This window comes from Symphalangus syndactylus, chromosome 13, assembly GCF_028878055.3.
Source record: "Symphalangus syndactylus isolate Jambi chromosome 13, NHGRI_mSymSyn1-v2.1_pri, whole genome shotgun sequence".
Classification (NCBI taxonomy): domain Eukaryota; kingdom Metazoa; phylum Chordata; class Mammalia; order Primates; family Hylobatidae; genus Symphalangus; species Symphalangus syndactylus.
In genome coordinates, this window is record NC_072435.2 from 67,012,712 (window position 1) to 67,020,335 (window position 7,624).

Sequence of the window (7,624 nt, forward strand, 5' to 3'; positions counted from 1 at the left end):
AAAGAAAAGTGGTTATCCTGAGTCCAGGGTAAAGGGTTGTAGTGGAGGCACAGAAATTTTATTTCATATTTTTAAAAAATGAATAAAAATGTTGGCTAAAGCATTGACTAGGAGAAATATTTATAGAATTGGGTAAATATCCTTTTGTATTTTTTTTACATTTGTCTATAAAAAATTTATGTAGCACACATTTAGAAAAATGTAACTATTCAGTAAACATTCATTGAGTGGGTACCTTCAGGGGTAATATAATACAGTGACTGAGCGTTCAGATTCTGAATCCAATTAGCCTGGTGCCATGGTTTGAATGTCCTCCAAAGTTTGTGTTTTGGAAATTTAATCCCCAATGCAAATGTTGAGAGTCGAGATGTTTTTTTCTTTTATGAGATGATGGATTTATTTATTATCTGGATTGCAGTGATGGTAATGTATACCAACTCACTTAATTGTATATTTTAATTATGTGCAGTTTTCTGTATACCAATTATAACTCAACAAATCTGGCAAAGAGATAATTATTTAAAGCAAAAATATTAAGAATGTATTTTAAGGTTTGGAATAGATGTAAAAGTAAAATATTTGAGAATAATAGTGCAAATGATGACAAAGAAAAAATGCAAATATGTTGCTATAGGGTTCTTATAATATAGGTGTTGTGGTGTATTGTTTAAAGGTAGACTGTGATAAGGCTATTTTGTTAATTAGCCTGATGTGGTCATTCTACATTGTAAACATATAGCAAAACATTGCATTGTGCCTCATAAATATATACATTTAGAAAAATAATGTCAACTTTCTTTCTGGATTTAGCGGGGACATGTGCAGGTTTGTTACCTGTGTTATATTGTGTGATGCTGAGGTTTGGGGGACAATTGATCCCATCACCCAGGTACTGAGGAGAATACCCAATAGTTAGTTTTTTAACCCTTGTCCCCCTCCCAAGAGGTGGGATCTTTAAGCAGTGATTAAACCATGAGGGATCTTCCCTCATGCAGAGATAAATGCTGTTTATCAAGGGAGTGAATTCCTAATAAAAGGATGACTTTGACTCTCTTCTGGGCTCTCTCTCACACTCTCGTGCTTTCTTGCCCTTCTGCCTTCTGCCATGGGATAACACAGAAAGAAAGTCCTTACTAGATGTGGCCGCTCAGTCTTGAACTTCCCAGCCTCCAGAACCATAAGCCCAATAAACTTACATTGTTTATAAATTACCCAGCCTGTGGTGTTCTATTGTAGCAAAAGAAAATGAACCAATACACCCGGGTTCCAATCCCAACTCCAACTTTCAAAAGTTGTGTGATCCTGGCAAGTTTCTTTAGTTCCCTTTCTTCAGAGTGCTCATCAGTAAAATGGAGTTGATAAAATCATACTGTACTGTATCTGTCAGCAAAGTTCACTTTCCAATTGCTATTGTCTGCATGTTTGTGTCCCTCCAAAATTCATGCGTTATATCCTTATCCCTGAGATCATGGAATTAGGAAGTGGGGCCTTTAGGGACATGATTAGGTCATGAAAGCAGAACCCTCATCAATGGGATTAGTGCTCTTGTAAAAGAAACTCCAGATAGACAGCCCTTCCACCATATGAGAACACAGATAGAAGAAAAGAGACCCCAGATAGACAGCCCTTCCACCATATGAGAACACAGATAGAAGAGACCCCAGATAGACAGCCCTTCCACCATATGAGAACACAGATAGAAGAGACCCCAGATAGACAGCCCTTCCATCATATGAGAACACAGATAGAAGGTACCATCTATGAATAATGGGCCCTCAGCAGACACCAAATCTGCCAGCTCATAGATCTTGGACTTCCCAACCTCCAGAACTGTGAGAAATAAATGTTGTTTATAAGCCACCTAGTTTATGGTATTTTTGGTACAGCATCTTGAATGAACGAAGATGCCAATTAACTATAAAAATTAAAAAACAGTAATTTAGGTCATGGAGCTATATTAATTATAGGAAAGGTTTTATTTTCATTGTTTCATTGGAGGAATATGCTGTTCCTGTATACCTGATACTTATCTAACTTCTCAAATTTTACATCTCCATTTCATAGTAAGAAAATGATCTTGCTTGATATTCTGGTTAAAACTTGCTAACCACTGAGAGGTTTATTGGAAGCAATAACAAAAAAGAAAAAGAAAAACTTGTACTTTTTACCCAAGCCTTTTGTCCTAAAAAGAGCAGAATTGGCCCTTTGGGGTACAGAGGGACCTTCGATCTAAAGTGGACCAAATGTCATTTCTTCAGATTAACATAATTTTATTTGCCAACATAACTTTATTTCCCAATGGCAAAATAAGAATTCTTGATATTTTGTTTTGTTACAATAATTAGATAAAGATTGTTTAGCTGATTTTGCCCTCTGCAATCTCTGGAATATTCAGAGATTTTTCTCTGAATACCTTTGTAATAGAAGGAAAATTTAAATATTTTTAATGTATGACTGGAACTATCTATCCCAGCCAAATTTCAGTGAAGACTGACAACTCTTCTATAAAATTTATTTTTCTAATTTTAAGAGTTTATGGACCATACAATCTACAGTGTGTTGGGCTGGTTATATGCATGGTTAAGTATGGAGAATTGCAGAGAGTAAAGCTGCACAGAGCTAATTAAGAAGCATCAGGATAAAGAGAAATGGATGCAAGCCTACTGATAAAAGGAGTTATCCCAACATTTGGTTATACACATCATTCATTGCTTCTTTGGCTCTAGACCAAAAAAAAAAAAAAAAAGTTTTGACATGGGAAAGTCAGTATGCCTAGTAGACATGGCCTGTTTCAAAGAGTTAGTTTGACCACTCTCCAGCAAAACATCCTTCCCCAATTTTGATATGATTATGAATTAAAGAACTGATAAGACTACTCTGCATTATATTTTTTTGAAATGTAAAGGCAGTCTCAACTGAATAGGTGTTCTTTGCTTTCATACTCCCCTATTTCCCCCATCCAAGCAAGATCAAAACCCATTCCTGATTGGATCAGTAGCCCTAGAAGTAATGTGAATATGGGTGTAAGATCTGCAAGTCACTCATTGTTTCACTCCCTCCTCTCCATAGAGACTAAAGAGGCTCCCAGCTGTATAAGCTGCACCTGGAGCTATTGATGAGTCTGGTTGCACAAAGCAAAGTGCTTTTCCCATCACTGTAGTAGCCAGGCTCCAAGACAACCTCCCAGTGATCTTCACTCACTGGTATTCACACCATTGTGTAATCCCCTCCCATATTGTATTAGGTAGGTTTGGTCTGCGTGACTAATAGCATATGGCAGAAGTGATAGTATGTTGATATGGTTAGGTTTTGTGTCCCCACCCAAATTTCATCTTGAATTGTAATCCCCATAATTCCATGTCAAGGAGAAGACCAGGTAGAGGTAATTGAATCATGGGGGCCATTTCCTCCATGGTGTTCTAGTGAGAGTGAGTTTTCACAATATCTGATGTTTTTATAAGGGGCTCTTCCTCCTTTGCTCAGCACTTCTCCTTCCTGTTGCCTTGTGAAGAAGGTGCCTTGCTTCCCCTTCTCCATCTGCCATGATTGTAAGTTTCCTGAGGCTTCCCCAACCATGCTGAACTGTGAGTCAATTAAACCTCTTTCCTTTATACATCACCCTGTCTCAGACAGGTCTTTACAGCAGTGTGAAAATGGATTAATACATATGTCATTTCCAGGATTAGGTTATCAGACCAAAGCTTCTGTTTTTTTTTTCTCTCTCTCTTAGCCCACTAAGTCTGAGGGAAGTTAGTTGTCCTGCCATGAAACCACTCAAGCAGCCTAGGGAGACATCTATGTGGTGACAAACTGAGGCCTGCAAACAACTGTATGAGCAAGCTTGGAAATAGATCCTTCAGCCCCAGTGGAGCCTCAGATGACTGACTGAAGCCCCAGCCTATAGCCTGATTCAACTTCATAAGTGACCCTTAGCCAAATCACTCAGGTAAGCACAGACACTGTGATACGTATTTGTTACTTTAGGTTGGTAAGTTTTGGGATAGTCATGCAGCAATAGATAACTAATACAATCTTCCTGTGAGTAAGCAAGGAGTTATAGTTCACTTAAATTTCGAGAGCACTTCAATATTTAAAACTTGGGAAGCCAGAAGTATTCCTTAGCATCAGTTTTGGAGTAAAGAGCATTGGTAAGGATGAAAATTAGTGGTTAGTTTTGTGTTTCTGAAACCTGGCAGGCACACACCACATGATGAAACAGTAAGCCTAAAGAAAACTATGCGACTTGTTGCTACTGTATCACAGACATTAAAACAGATGTCCCAGTGATTTGGGACCACATTTCTTTATTCTTTTGTATTTTAAACAATGGAAATCCATGCATTTCTCTCTAGCCTGGAGCAGTGCTTCTCAAATTTTAATGTGCATGAGATCACCTTGGGATCTTATTAAAATGCAGATTCTGATTCAGTGGGTCTGGGTAGGGCCTGAGACTCTGCATTTCTAACAAGCTTCCAGATGACCCTGATGCTGTAGATCCAGAACCACACTGAGTGGCAAAGGCTTAGATCACTGTAATCTTTTTAGCACATTCTCTACACCAGGAAAGCTCCAACTGAAAAACCCGTATTTTCTTTTCATCTCTTTGCAGGTGCCATCCCATCCATCAATACTAGTTTCCAAACCTTTATTGTAACTTTCTTTTGCCAAATAAAGGTTCAATCTCAATTATTCCACTTTTTGTCTCTACTTGTTCTTCTTCCTCTAGTGAAAAGTTTTATCAAGCAATGAGACCCCACCACCACTAATAAGTCTTTTTTTTCCTTTTTTTTTTTTTTTTTTTTTGACAGAGTCTTGCTCTGTCACTCAGGTTGGACTGCAGTGTCACAATCTCGGCTCACTTCAATTTCCACCTCCTGGGTTCAAGCAATTCTCCCACCTCACCCTCCTGAGTAGGTGGGACTACAGGCACAAGCTGCCATGCCCAGCTAATTTTTGTATTTTTAGTAGAGACAAGTTATACAGCAATAGATAACTAATACGATCTTCCTGTGAGTAAGCAAGGAGTTATAGTTCACCATGTTGGTCAGGCTGGTCTCGAACTCTTGATCTCAAGTGATCTGCCCACCTCAGCCTCCCAAAGTGCTGAGATTTACAGGCATGAATCACTGCACCTGTCCATCCTTTTCTTATTATTATGAAACACTACCCTAACCCATATTTCCAAGCTTTCTATCCTCAAATAGCTTCTACTATCTCACATCTGTTATGGCTAAGCCCTTTACTAGTATGCTCTTATTTTATCCTGACAACTTCAAGTGAAATAAGCACTAGTACTAATCCCATCTTAAAAATGAAGAAATGTTGACTTAAGAGTTAAGTGAACTTTCTGCTGATCATACAGCCAAGTTCTCAATCCAAGGAAAATCCAAAAAGAATTTAAGCACTATGGCTATATTTATTTCCCTCCTGAAACTTCTCAGCCCTACCCCCTACATATCTAAATATGCAGTTCTCTCACTTTCATACCTCTCAACTTAGATCACAATACATACAATTGTAAGAACTTATACCATCTTTTGTCCTCATTGTCCAATGACTTAATCAGTGATGTTACATTCTGTAGGCATACACCCACGAATGTGTAAATTTAGTGTTTTCAGAGGACAAGAACCTATACTGAGTCTCAGAAGCTCAATTTTTAGTTTTTAAATTTTTCTTAGAGACAAAGTCTCATTATGTTACCCAGGCTAGAGTGCAGTGGCTATTTACAGATGTGATCATGGCACACTGCCTCCTTGAACTAGGCTCAAGTGATCCTCCCACCTTAGCCTCCTGAGTAGCTGGGACTATAGGTGTGAGATGCTGTGCAGAGCCAGGTCAATTTTTCAAATGGGCAGAAGAGGTAGTCAATGAGAATGAAAAAACTTGAATGCCTGAAGAATTCGTGGTTATCTGATTTCAGACACAACGAATCCTGCTATTACCAAGAATATGTCTTTCTTCACCTCTTGGCTCTGCTTTCCTCTTGGGCCTCACTTCCAGTGGGCTCTAACAGTGCTGTGTCAAGGCAACCACCCACTGTTCCAGGCTTACATTCCCCTTAGTGTAGCTTAGTAACAAAAAGAAAGCGCCTCTTTCTCAATAATTCCCTCAAAGTTCTCAGGATTGCTTCTCAGTGGACCAATTTTACTCTAGGGGATTTTTAGGTTGCAAATTAAGGGCACGCACTCGGAAGTCAACTTCCTGGGTTTGTCATTTACTATCTTTGTGACCTGGCTAATTTAATTTCTCATGACTCAGTTTACATTTGTAAAATGGAGATTACAGCAATATCTCATAGGGTCGTTGTGAAAATTTAAATAAATATTCCTTGAGCACTTACAATGGTGTGAGAGACTAAAATCTCAACGAAGTGTTAGTTGTTATTAAATGACCATTTATTAAATTTCCAGACCAGCTAGGTCTGGGAAATGTGCTTTCAGCTTCCCTATTCCAAACTCAAGATTATAGAGTAGAATTAGAGAACTAGAAGACATTTTAGAGGTTCACTATTTAAAACTTTTTTAGACCTCCAAACAAGCTAGGTTGAAGCCACTAACTTCACTTTATAGTCTGTTTACTCCACTTGATGGTAGTGTGGCAGATATTTAGTTGTTCCTCAGATACATATATCCCTTTCATACTTGAATTTATGCAGTCCACATAGCTACTCGAAATAAAGACTACATTTCCCAGCCTCCCTGCAGTGGCCATGTGTCTATGTTCTGAACAATCGGACAAAAGCAAATGTGGCATGTTCAGCTTCTGAATCCTCTTAAGAAAGGAGGCGAGTCATGCTTCCCTTCATTTTTCCTTCCTGCTAAATACAGTGTGAACAAAAAAGCTTGAGTGTGGAGCAGCCATCTAGAATCATCAGGACCACCAGCCCACGTGGTGCTGTTGTGCAATTTAGAAAAACGCCAACCTTCCCCATAGAACTTGGGTTCTTAATGGTCCCTTTGTGTGAATTTTAAAAAGGCCACGCTTCCTCCATGGTGACTCAACAAGTGCCTTAGGGTGCTTGATGAGTTGATCATGGGATTAATTTCATCCCCTGCTATTTCAGCCTTTTGGCCATGTGTCCTTGTACAGGACATGACTAACACAACCACACGTACCGTCCCTTTTGGGAAAGGAGGTCACACAGGACAAACAGATAGGTTTCTAGGTCTCTGTTACAGCGGAGTATCATACAGTCAGCCCTGGTCCACCTTACTTAAACTTTTAAGCCACTGCCATTTTCATCTGTCAATCCTAATATAGAAAGGGTCATTCACACTGAATTGTAAGCCTTGGATTTTACAACTGGCTATTTTGACTCACATCCTTTCCTCCCCACCCCCAAATTAGATATTACTTTTATTTAGAACAGCATTAATCACCAAATGAACACTACCAATTACCCCTTGTTTTGCATTCTGTGATTTTTCTTTTCACCACTGGGCCAGAGCTTCAGCCAAATTTGGTCTGATTATGGTAAAATTATGGTTTAAAAAACCCAGCAATTCTTTTCTCTTAAAAGTATGTTCCTGGAGGATTATCTTTTATGCAAACTCTATGCAAGTCCTCTTGCCTGGTTAGGTCATTTTATGACTGCTGCCTACAAAATAAGTAAACTTAACTG